The following is a 14164-nucleotide window of genomic DNA, read 5'->3' on the forward strand; positions in this document are numbered from 1 at the left end:
TTGCAGCACCGCTGCTCCTGCATTATAACACAGCCATCTCATTCGTGTCTGTGTCTCTGACTCCCCATATTGGGGAAAAATACCGACTCAGCATACCTCATTTCATGTATTTTACCAACCAGGCGTATGTATACACTTACCATTGTATTGTTGACATATGCAATGTTACATCGTATAACCTAAAAAAAATCATATGCATGTAAATGTACTGAAATGTATGCTATCTGCGATATCAATAGAGTTTGATCATCATCACCCATAGTCCATCCACTGCTGAATGAAGAACTACCGAAGCCACTGCCTTCTCTCACAATCCTGCATACCCTTCCATGTCCCTGGTGGACATACTCTTGGATGCATTCCATGACTTGGCTACCACTCTGTCATTTTTCTTGACCATCGGCCACCGTTCCTTCGAGTGACATTTTCATACCACAGCCGACTTGGTTTACTTTGAATCAGAAGCTTTATTTATCCTGGGGAAATCCGATGAGCTATGAAGCTCTCTTTCACATATGTCCAGTAATGGTTAATGTCTATAACCTACAGTTAGATTAGTTGCGTCAGTGTGACCACCATGCATGAAATAGTTGCTCTAGTGCAGACAACAACATTGTTGTACTGTTCTATGGTCGAACGTCTTCGCTGCTCAACTTAAACCCACACGGGGGAGCGTGGCGAAGTGTGGTAAAAGAATCAGCACACATGGGATGGAGAGGCCCTCATCCAACAGTTGATTGACATCAGGGCTGTACAAGTACACTGGATGGCATACTTAAGATATCATTTGTCTCACGTTCCTATCACCTTGATGAACTGCATGACATTTCTCTCAATTAGAAAATGTGCTATGTTGCGGTGGAGTGCATGCGATGGTTTAATAAAGCTTTTCATTGAGAGGGAGAGCAGCACTACTGACAATTGCCATGGCAGCAAGGTCACAATTAAGCCCCTACATGAGTGGTAACTGTCAATACTTATGCATATGCTTTGCCTGCACTTAACATATCATTTAATTTCACGCATTGGTAATTTATATTAAAGGCACATCTGTGGTCCTACCGGAAAATCACTCCTCCGACCTTAATCTTGTGCTTATTGGAGTTTCCCAAAAAAAATTACAAGGTTTTTTTTCTTTTCAGTTTTGTTTATTTATATTCTTGGATATTGGCACATTTGGACTTTTTTTCAATTCGTATTATCACTACTCCACACAAACAGTATACGAGATTAGGTTTTTGAATGCACAAGGTTAGCGTGTTTTTTTTAATTATTGAAGCCTTGGGCTGTCCTTAATAGGGAGGAGATAACTGTTTAGAATACAATACTGGAATACTATTTACATTCCTTGTGTGACCTTCAGGAACTTGCCCTAATTAATGTTCTTGATCTGATGGCACAGTGAGTGAACACAATTGTACGCTTTAATAGTTCTTCATCCGGGAACCAGGAGGTAGCAATGTAGAAAAGTGTTTATGGGACTGTTTTTGTGTACATCTTATTTGCAGCCACAATGATCCAAGTGTAATGGGTTCAAGCTTGGAATTACCATCCACCTGGGGCATATCCAAGGATTATTAATCAGTTTCTACACGTTGGAACATATCTTTGTTTTGGCCTATGGTGGAGATTGAGAGGAAGTCTGGCTGAATTGATTTCACCTGGATGCATTAGATGCCTCTAAGTGGATTACGCTTCATGCGTGTAGCCCAAAAATAAGAAATTCATCAGCAATGAAGCCTCATAAGAATGCTTTTGATAATAAACCGTTTTACATTTTGACACAATTTGAATACATTGTCTGGGCAATGCCAAATGGCAAGTGATGTTTGTTCTCAAAACAATTCTGGCAAATTCAAGTCTAGTCAAACACACATTAAAGTATTTTAAATATAATCTTTGCATTTTGGGTAGACGCTACTGGTCATCATTTGTTTTTAAACAACTCTATTTACGATGCACTTTTAATGTGCCAACAGATTCTTCTTAAATCCCTTACTTGGTTAAAAGGAGACATCAGAACCATATCTTCCTAAATTATGCCATGTAATTACTCTCAGACAAAGCCTTTCGCACTGAAATAGCATCAATATATATTTTTGAGGCCACCATTAAGTGAACAAGGGAGTCTGATCAGTAGCCACATGGATGGGTCACTGGTCCTTCATGACACTTTAACGATGCGTGCACATCAGTGAGCCCATGTAAATAATGTCAGTCATTCATGACGGCTCCGCGTTTTTCACATCGAAGCCAATCATTCAGTGCGAGGTCATTGGGGACTTTGGACGGCTTTCCCACAATGCTTTGTGCTGCCCATCTCCATGGTGATGCACGGGGAGGTGCAAGCCAGCCCGAGGTTCTTAGGATTCACAGAAAGTAGCTGAGGCTAAATGTGCCAAATACCAGCCAAGTGAATTAGAGAAAAGAAACACACAGCAAAAAAAAACTCGTTCGCCATTCAGTAACGGTTCAACGGAGTTGCTGTTAACAGTGCACACGTGTTCCCTTTACAACATCCATGCAAGCTCAGTCGTTTAGATATGGATGCAATGCAATAGTCTCACCTTGACAAATGCCGATTAGGCGTGATAAACATTAAACTTTTCACCTAATTTCTTCTTGCAATGTTTTAGTTTTCAGATGACGGGATTTTAACCGACATGTTTAATCAAACCCCAAATGTAAACTAAAAATGTTGACCAAATTTGTGACTCCCTCTTTCATTTATGTGTTTTAAGGAATGCAGACATTTTTATCCTAAATACTCGATGCTATTTTGCCAAACGGTATTAAGCAAACGCTTAATATCTCCTGTATAGAGTCCGTTAATAGAATCACACGGGACCCTACGGTCCAATTAGTGCTTTGCTGGATTAGATCTATTCCATATTGACCATAGCTTCAAATGCGAAACACTTTTAACCCAACATCAGTTAAGACAGGGCTTTAACTACACAGACAGCACACTGATGAATGTATCTTGCATGGTAAGTTGATTTCTACATTATTTTGTTTCTGGTGGGAGCAGAAGCACAGTGCTTTGTCCACTGCATTATGAAAATGTGTAACCTGGGTTTGATTCCTGGTCACAGCTATCATTAGTGGTAAGTGATATGTGCACAGGTCCTGACAACCTCATTCATCTTACTGCATAGAGCAGCATGATGAAGTATGGTGAAATAACTAAGACGAATGACTCTACATGTGCAGGCCTTCATCCAGCAGTGGATTGACAAAGCGCTGTACATTCTTCTTGTTCATACCATTATAGAGCAAAATATTTTCTGTATTGTAACATACTTTGAGTAATTACCTCTCGGACTCTATTTGTGTAGGGTTCAGTTTTTAATTCAGTTTTCCCAGAATCAATTTAATTTAATCAATGAGCGACACAATGTTACAAATAATATTTCTACAATGTACCTCTATCAAATATATACAGTTAAGTCAATGTAATGACTGATGGTTTCTATACAATTCATAATAAACCTATTGGTCACAGCTGACAACCTCTCCAGGAAACCTAGGCTTACTTATTGAACCACTCTCTACACTTTTAAAATTTAGCTTTAGAGTTGTTCAATGCATTTTACTCTATCATTACAGTATTTATTCCTGAACTTCCTTGCATAATTGATTGCAATAACTGTGTTAATTTTGCAATTTTAGTTCCCTTTCATAGACTAGCACTTTCCATAAGAATGGTTCATTTCCATCACTGACTCTGGACTACCAATAGCAATGAGCACCACAACTCAATGATCATATGAGCAGGGGGGATTTTTTGCCTATTTAAAATAGAAATGTTTTGGACACTTGTTGTACCCAATTACAAGAAAAAAATCATCATAAATAATTGCAGGTCATCTAAAAATGCTGCACACAATTAAACTGGATTATCGTACTCCCCAGGTAATATGAAATATGATTATAAACAGATTGATTATTGCAGCTATTCACAGTTATATTTCGATGAAAAACATTCCTTTTAAATTTCCCCGGCTAAATTTACCCCGCCAACTGCCGAGCATTACTTGATTTCAAGCATCCTGCGGGGGTTCGTCTTAATAAGATTAAAATGTTGAGTTATGGTGTTGACAGGTTTATACAGCAGTGGACTACCCACTGGCACAAAATCTGGAAGTCTTAACTCTAGCTCTCAAATTCCCATTATGTGGACTTTGAAACTAACTGTAACTGTCGTGCTGTTTAAATAGCACTTGAGTTTTCATCTTATAATATGTAGGGGTTGGGTTTTTTGTAAAAAAAATTAAGTAATTTTAATTATTGAAGTTTATTTTTCTCATTCACTAAAAGTAACATTGATTGACAGGTCACTGATAGTGTGAGAATTGGAGCATAATAGCTCAGCAGCAAATCTTTCCAAATGTTTGCCACAGCGATGAAGAGATATTTCTAGATAAGCTGCATTGTAAAAGTGACATGTCTGCTCAATTTTTCAGTACAAAAAAAACACCGTACTTACAATATTCTTTAAGGAAATGTATATTCTTCCAACACACCTCGGTGTGCAGGAAATGTACAGACATCCTAAATGGTATTTGAAAATAATGTTTTTGTTGTTAATGTTCGAAACAATACTTCCACGGGACGCTGGCAAACAATATCTAAACCTCTGCCCTAGCATGTTGTTTTACACTGCTAAAGTCACACATAAGCCATTGATTTGAAGATTATTCTCATTAATATCCAGCAACCTTTTTGACGTCCATCTATTTAAACATTTACGGTGTTGTTTTCCAATATTATTTACTATATAGGTGGAAGCTGCTGTGGTGTTACGGTTAGCACACTGGGATTACAATCCAGGGGTCGCAGTATAAATGAGTGCACCACAATGTTGGACGATTGGCAGGCCATGTGTGGTTGGGCAAAGGGTGACTATGTGCCACGGTGTCAAGATGTTAGGTACTTTCGCCTGGTATACAGGAGGTTTCGTGTTCGATCCCGACCCTGACGCCCGTCTATTTGGAGTTGTTCTCCCCGTGGTCACGTGCATTTTTCCCCTCAGCAGCATCTAGAATCATGCGTTTCGAGCATTTGGCTGCTATAAATTTCCACATGATTAGCCACTTTGCTCCGCTATTATTTTTGGCCAGGGCGCTTCTGAAAAAAAGAGCTATATAGCTCAAAAGGGACCTTAGCTGATAAAATAAAAGCAATAGTTTAGTTTCTAACAAGGCGAGTCACAGTGGAAGGTCAAATATCTGTGGAGTTTGCTCCAGCAGGGGCCCATCCACCTGCAGTCGTACGAGGAAGCAATTCCAGGTCCACACCTTTACCTTTAGTTAATGTAGAGAACATACTAATTATATGCAACTAAAGCTATGCTATACTTTATACTCTAATATTATTTTTTCTTCTACCCACGTGACTTTACCGAAAAAACCAAAGAGTATGGATTCCTGCAGTCACGAAAGCTTCACATCAATGCTATACTTTGTTTATTTTTGTAAGTACTTGACTGAAATAAAACAAACAGAACCAATCAGTACAATTCAACGTGTTAAATAATCATTTTAAAAGCCAATGAAACACAACATTAAGATTACCTCAGAGCCATTGAACTGGATCTTAAATCCTAACGCTGGAAAATTGTGCGGCTGCTGTTTATGTGTAATTTGCATTAAGAAGCACTTAGACATCCATCAATGTCTGGCTCCTGGTCAAGCTGGCTTAATGAAGCTATTGGTTCTTTTAATGTTATAAAAAGGCTACGGCAAGGACGTGCTCACTTAGCTTTACAAATGGTGCACTCCAAAGTCTGTGCAACATTCATAAAGCTACCAAAATAATGGGAGCAAGAAAAACGTGCAACTAAATAATGAACTTATGCTATATCACATGTGGTAGTCGGTAGACAAAAATTATATATGTTTTGAACATGAACATATATCCTGAGTTGTGTTGATTTAATTAAATTTATAAGATATATGTGCAATATACACACTAGCAAGTGAATCTATGCAAATACACAATGGTGCACATTTCACACGTGAAATAAATATTTTTGTTTTCCAATGTCAATGTTTGCTAGAGTTTATGTGGTGTTGCTATTGCTCCTGCATTGAAGAAGCACAGACTACGGTGGTTCACGAGATGGTTCATAGTTTGGGTTGTAATTTGCAGAGGTGTGGACTCGAGTCATGTGACTTGGACTCGAGTCAGACTCGAGTCATGAATTTGATGACTTCAGACTCGACTCGGCAAAATGTACAAAGACTTGCAACTCGACTTGGACTTGCATAACAATGACTTTGTCCCACCTCTGAGGTGTGGACTCGAGTCATGTGACTTGGACTCGAGTCAGACTCGAGTCATGAATTTGATGACTTCAGACTCGACTCGGCAAAATGTACAAAGACTTGCAACTCGACTTGGACTTGCATAACAATGACTTTGTCCCACCTCTGGTAATTTGACACTCACTCTGTAGCTTCTTTTTATTTTTCTATTCATGAAGGAGATGTGCATTGTGGTCTGTCGATGTTTTGATGCAGTTGATGGTTACACCAGAGTGTCTTTGAGGAATGCCAAAGCCAGGAGGTGCGATTTTTTCGTCCAAAATTGGGTATCTATTCTGGCATCCACGACGTACCACTCTGTTTGCCAACATTCTTACACATTGACTTAAAGCTTTCGTGACTGCAGGAATTCATATTCTTTGGGTCTTTCGGTAAAGTCACGTAGAATATTTTTTTGGACCAAAAACTACGACGTTTCGATTGCAACACAAGCAATCGTCATCAGGAGATTGCTCGTGTGGCGATTGAAACGTCGTAGTTTTTTGTAAATTTGTTTTTGTTCTACGTGACTTTACCGAAAGACCCAAAGAATATTTTTCCACATTTTTACAAGATTCTAGGATGGTGACATCATGAATCCAGAAGGGGGATTGGTATCTGAGTCAGCAGCATCGTACATCGTTGAGGTCTCGGTTGATTGGAAGGTGGTTGTCGTTGGCAAGATAACGTGTAAACTCCTTCCTAGTTTGCATGCATCTGTGGATATTTAGCGGCAGATTGTTCCCCAGAACATGGAGCCAGGGTATTGGTGTCAGTTTCAGTGGTCTGGTTATGATGTGCATTTCGGTATTTAACTGTGCATATATCAGTTTTGCGTACGAGCCCCCGGACCAGAGGGTGGGAGTTGGCAGCACATCCGCTGAGGCGCCCCGGTTTGTTCGCACATGTTTCTTTTGCAGGGCGATTCTTGATTTGGTCTTTTCACAGAACTGTTTTATGTGGGGCTTGAAGGTCAGACTTCTGTCCATGATAACCCCTAGATTGGAGTGGGTTCATAGTGCACTGGGCTATCACAGGACACATCAATGGTGTCATCTGCTGCATGATAGTTCAAGTGGAAAGTGCTTTTGCTGGTTTTGGAAGGATTTGGTTGGAGCCTCCAGTGACAGCAATATGCCACAAATACAGTTAGTTCAGCTGCCATTCTAATGGCAATGTTCACAAGGTTTGTGCCCTGTGTAGCAAGGACTATGTCATCTGCATAAATGAATGTGCGAGATGATGTACATGGCAGGTCACATATACGTGTTAAATAGTGACGGTGTGCACACCAAGCCTCGAGGGAGGCCATTGTACATACATTTATTGTGACTCTTTATCAGCGAGGTGTACCCTGAAAGTTTGGTTGCTGAGCATTACATTAATTCGGTGTCCAGTGCATGCTTTAGTATGAAACATTAAAGTTTTCAATCCCAAACATGATCATCCTGAAATGTAAGCATCCAATGAAAAGTAGCACAATTTCAGAATTGCATGTAACAATCATGAATTCATGTCCCTTTTTCCCTGCAGCAAAATGTGCTTCAACTGTTAATTAATGAACAATTCTGGTAATGTCACAGCATCTGCATGTGCATACATGTTCACTGGTGCAGAATAACCGTGACATTTAGGATGCCACCTTCGAGGTACATGCTGAACAATGGACCAGGGTTGTATAGTTCACAAAATAGGGACAATTTTATTATCTGCTCTACCACATCATCTTGAAATCACCATGGTTTGTTTTGTAACTTGCATTTAATGTTTGCTGATTCAACATGCAGAGTGATATCTACAAACATTAGTCCCCTTCTGACACTGAGTCTGAAAAAAATAAGACAGCAGACCTATCTACAGCCAATACAAAGCAGCAGCATGCTAATTGAGATACATTTTTCGTAACAACACAATGGAAATTATTAAACATTGTAAAAATTAACCCAATGTCATAAAAAAACACGAATTATCACAGTGGGGTAGACAATTAATGAGGAATACGATTTCAAGTACTTTTAAAAAGACCACATCATGCTGAATGTATGGCCTCTCATTGATTTATGGATACATTTAAACACGTGACATTGTAAGCAGTAAGGCCAGAATCCTTGAACTACTTATAGCAAATACAAGTATGCATTATATTGTCTGTGCATTCACACCTTGGCAACGGAATTGATGTTTTGTAATCAATGTTTGCTCGTAGGTGTTCAATTTAAAATAAAATGAAACGTCACTCAAACACCCGCATCATTGTAACCATCAAAAGGTCCTGCCCTTTGCTGATGCAACATCATTACTGTTTTATGTGTGTTCAGTTGCTGGATGTGAATTAACACACTGCCCTGCGGTTTATATAAAGCAGGCTGTATATAAATATATAAAGTAGCCTGTCTATGTATATTTTTTACCACCTGTGCGTGCACGCACCCTATTTAGACCCTTGCCTCAACCTTTTACAAACTTTGTGCTAATCAAGGTGACAGGTGAAGAGCATAACCACCATTCTGAGTCATCAATAGTAATGCCAATGGCAGGCTTTAAAATTCACATGAGAACATACTGATGAATTTGTACTGCATGACTTATTTTGAAGCATATATGCTGCGTGCTTCAAGAACTCTGTGTTCTTTTCTTATCAGCTGGTGATCTTCACGATGCACATTCATCCGTGTAATTTTCTTTAGAGCCAAGGATGCTGAATCAAAAATTAAGGCAGCAGCAGTGTTCGAGACCACTCTTTATGGGAGAAGTTTGCAGTAGTGGCAAAGTTACGAGTTTTCAGAAAGCCAAGGAACAAGTGACAGCAAAACCTAGTTATCCTCTTAAATCTGTGCTATCCCTTTTGGTCGATTGCCAGAGATGACATGTGTTTGGTTAAAACAAGTGATAAGGTTGCAAGAGAAAATGGATCTTTCAGATTCACAACTGCCCATTTGTAGAAAAAAAATCCATGCCACACAAAATTACAGAAAAAAGTCAATCGTATCTGTATCTGATTTATAATTGTGTTTAAATGTCACTTATGATAATGTATCTTTTTATGCATACTTTCAATATTTAACACATCTACATTGATAGATAACACAATTTGATTTATGTATGATGCTCTTTAAGTATAAATGCTTACATTCTATTCTTAGGTGTTTTCGGTAAAGTCACGTAGGTAAAACATCAAAATTAATAAAAATAATAAAATTAAAATAAAGATCACGACGTTTTGGAGGCAACACAAGTCTCCGTCATCAGGTGGGACATTCTACATTCTCATGATCATATATATTAAGTAATTTAATTGCAGTTTCATGCATATCTATCTTTACATATTAATGCAAAGGCCAAAAATATATTTTTTATGTATCATGAACATCTTTATTGCTGAATTATGTTATAGCGATAGATTTTCATAAAATAAGTACAATAGTGATCAGCATTATTTCATTTTTGCCGACATTTTACGAAATACACGTGAATTTTAAAACACACAGAAATTTTACTCATTTGATATAACCAAAGAAAACCCTGCATGACATTTTAAAGAAAGTACTGTCTGTGGTGCAATGTAAATCGTCTTGTGAGGAATGTATTATCAACTGGTGAATCCCAGCAACATGAGCATCCAAAATGACCACCAGTTAATTATCCGAGTGAATGCATTACTTTTGTCCTTGGCAGGATATACAACAAAAATGTCAACGCTGTCACTGAAATCTCTGGAGACACCGAATCTCTGCTCAAGTTTTATACAAAGGGCTTGTGCAACCCACATCAGCGCAAACTATCTACATTGTATAACTGACAGTTGGGAATATTTATGAGACACTCTGTACCCAACATATTTTGTGTCATAGATGACCTCATTGACTGATTTATACCTGAACTGTAAATGGGCACCTTTGCCAGGGACAAAAGTGTATCATTGCTAAGTGGTATAAAATTACATAATGCCATTTATTACACTGAGGGTGACCGAAACCTCATGTAGTTTGAAAGGAAAATGATGTCTTCACACTGACGAAAGGGTGCCATAACTGAAAGCGAAGTGGTAAAAAAAAAAAATTTTGCCCCACAAATATGTTGGAGGAAATAATTTGTCTTTTGTTCTCAATTATATTTATACGTCTTGTAGGCAATGTAAAACAATTATCAACGTGTGGAAAGGGACAACTATATCCCAGACACTTTTAAATACATTAAATATTTATACAAGGGCCATATAGGCCCTTTGAAAAGGTAAAAGAGAATGCTGTAGTTGTTAATTATTTACAGCTGATGCAGACTTGCTGGTAGGTCCATGTTGACCTCTGCGATTATTTTAAATATCATTACAAGTGATACAATTAGTGATGGTGGACAAATGCATGATTATCAGTTATGAAATTACCTGTGTGGGTGTTACTTATTTATGCAACTCCTTTAAATATAGATGTCCGTATGTTTATGCACGTATATTATTTTAAAATAAATTATTTCACAGCACTAACTTGTGATGAACAAATAGATAAATGAAAGCTCAAATCAATTGCATCGTCATCATTTACAATAGTCTGGCCTAAAGTTTAATATGTTCCCAATCAAACAAGATTACATTTGTTGCATGGCCTAAACAAAAAGGTTTGAATACCGAAGTCGTAGTTTTGAGGTACCGAACCATCCCCCCTATGATTGTGGGTTCATGCCCCAAGAGAGTCTGGTTAAATATTTATAATTTTCTCAGGAATAACCTGACTTTAATGCACAGCAAGCTTGGCGGCATCTGTCAGTGATGATTGCACGAAAGATGCACCCGTCACAAAAATGTGTGCTGGTGCTTGATCTTGTTTTTGTTATCTCTGAAAGTACACCCAAGGGTGTAAAAAAAAGAACACTTAGGTTTTTTTTGCGAGATTCTGTGATGTCTCCATGATGTTAACTTGACTTATTACGTTGTCTGTGGCGAGTGGCTGAGGTTTAGTGGTAAGTCCCTCCACTTTTGCTTTTAAGTACAACACATCGTAATTGTGAAAGAACCATAATATGGTATAGTATAATGTGCCTTAAATAAGAATACGTGGGTCGAGTGGTATTACGTATACATTGCATTAGGCCATTGTACAGGTGATACAGGTTTATTTTCCTGTTGATAGTGATCAGGGTGACCCTGAAAGTGGGGGCATACATCCTTAAACTAAATTGTTTTCCCCTTTCTTCTTTCCCGTAAATTAACCAAATACTCAGCACACGCAGACTATGTTAGGAAAAAATGCGGACTCTTATGTTACCAATGTGTCAGTTTTAAAATTGCGATTTTCATCATAATAATGTTTAATAACATGTTTTGCCATTTAGATGGAGGCAGCACGGAGCAGAACGTCTTAGGAAATCATCGTGTTCTTGAAAGCACATTGCCATTCGTCATCACAGATTGTACGCTATTCCATTAAACTCATATTAAAAGTACCTGCAATCTCCACAACTCCTGCACTATGTTTCCCTTGCTTGGGTATTAAAAAGAATGCCAATTGCATAAATTTCCTTACCTTGGACCCATTCTATACAATATAGTTAAACTAAAAATGGCCTCATCATTGCACTTGCCCAGCATCACCAATGGATGGATATCCAGTGCAGTCTGAAGTGTTCATTGATTATTATTTTAACCAAACGTTCCTAAGACATCTGTCATTCTCATCACAATTTTCACTTACATTTTTTATAATTAGCTTTGTTTGTAACTTTTGACCATGACAATAAAAATGTTGCAGTTGTTATATATTTAATTCCACTAGAAATCATTATTCTACTTTACAGCCATTTGGGAATCCATTGCTGGATGAAGACCTACGCATGCCATTTCAGTCGTGGAGATGTTTTACCATACTTCACCACGCCGGTCAGTGTCAGTAGGTGAAGGGAGCACGCACAAGTGGTTCAAATATCACTCATAGCCCAGTCTTCTAATCACTGTGCCACCCCGTGATTGTAAATTTTAAAATCTTTTTCCAGAATTTAATTGGCCGTAGATATTTTGTCGATGGCAGATTGATCATGGTTGATGATGAAGTGGTGATAATTTAATCAATTGTGTTCATTTATAATTGTAATTCTGGATGCGTGCACGCTTTACTTATAATAACGTGAAGCAAATTCAGCAAGACCACGATACAATTCGTTTTCTTTCAATTTAAATTGTTACATACGCAACAGCATTGTTGTTTCTAACAACACCGTTTTCAGAACACTTCTTCGAGTCCATGATTTTTAGTCATTCAGTTTTATTCACCACAATTATTTTGTGCCTCTCTCCATCAATACGTCAATGCTTTTACATCATTTCCACGACGTCAAGGTTGGTCATCGTGTTCCTTACCTCAACATCAAGTTGTCCGCATTTGGCTCTCCATCGTAAACAAATAAGAAGTCAAACTCCTCCTCCAAGGCAAACGAGACGAACGTTAACTGGATCCGGTTTTCCTCCTGGCCCAGTATCTTCCAGCTGCAGTTGGCTTTATTTGGATATCCCTGAGGAAATCCAGGGCTTTCAATAATTCCACTTAATTCTTGCAGAACTCCACCGCAACTCTCCTGGCCTGTAACACATTGTACATTTATAACACAACTACATTGCAATTTATCGAGCTGCATCTTTGTTGAAAACACTTTTTTTCATAATAAAGGTTATTTTTGAGTGAGATCGTGTAAATACAAATGTGTCGTTAACCCACCACCACCGGACACAGACAATTAGTAAGGTGTGTCACGTGAATAAAACGTACCAATCAGCTATTACTTCAGCACATCGGTGTGATGGAGAGTAAACCCACAACATTTACACTTGAGTACGACGTTTCGCTCAAAATTACAACCAGCTTCATCAGGCAATTTGCCAGAATTGTGAAGTAGTCTTCCTGCTTCCGGTCTTAAAGAGAGCGAAATGACGTCATCACCGTGAACTTTTTTTTTGGGGGGGGGGGGGGGGTGTTTGAAAGTTGTGATTGTAAGATTACATGTAAATGCATTCCTCACGAGAAAAAAGATATCAAAGCCGCCGCAGTTCACCACTGACATTAAATATAATCTGTCAGCCCTCACTTTGGGGGAAAAGGATAGAGGGTCTAATAATAGTAATAGATATGAGGGCAAGGATTTAGCAGAATAAAACGGGTCATTGGCTCATGCAGCAAAAAAACTATGTATGAGGTTCCATGAAATTGTATTAGGACTCTGCACAGTCTGAATCACTCAGCACAGCTGTTCCTTCATCTCTCCGAATTGGTTGGCCAGTTCTCCCTGTCCATCCATATCTGAAGAATGCATTGTCAATCATGTATATTCTGGCAGGCGTGGGTCAAATCAATTAACCCTGACTGTCAAATAAGGTTAAGAGTCCTGTATCTAAAGTAAACTCGTAAAATATCCCAGTGACATTCTACAAGTGCACATTCAACTTTGCGATGCAACGATATTAAATGTGTTCTGATATTGACAGGTGAAATGTGAAAAGCACAATATCATAGAGGTCATTGCTTCATAAATTATCTGAATTTGTATCTGTACCTGAGAAACCATCATAACGTAATTTTGTGTCAGGATACAAGGTGTATTCACTAGTTGCAAAGGTATTTTAGCAATAGCCTCGAATATCAAATTACTGCTTTTCATACTATGTATATTTTAATATCTGATCACATGCCCAAAAGCCCAAAATGCCAAGGAGCCAGAAAAAAAACAGCAATGTGAAAGGTAAATTTTTTATTTTTTTCTCGTCAAAAATATAGCACAATTGTTTTTAAAAGGCCGTCTACCGAAAATATTACAACTGTCAAGAGAAGCTGACGCCATTAAATTTTATAAAAATATTATTGCATACTATTGGT

The 14164-nt window shown here is 38.2% G+C and overlaps 1 pseudogene; it reads right to left on the reverse strand.

Annotated features, from left to right (window-relative positions):
* The window catches only part of LOC133344243 (CUB and sushi domain-containing protein 3-like), a 435165-nt pseudogene that overhangs the window by 393454 nt on the left and 27547 nt on the right, over window positions 1-14164 (reverse strand).

This window comes from Lethenteron reissneri, chromosome 19 (genome assembly GCF_015708825.2).
Source record: "Lethenteron reissneri isolate LAM-NWPU_2019-01 chromosome 19, ASM1570882v1, whole genome shotgun sequence".
Taxonomy (NCBI): Eukaryota; Metazoa; Chordata; class Hyperoartia; order Petromyzontiformes; family Petromyzontidae; genus Lethenteron; species Lethenteron reissneri.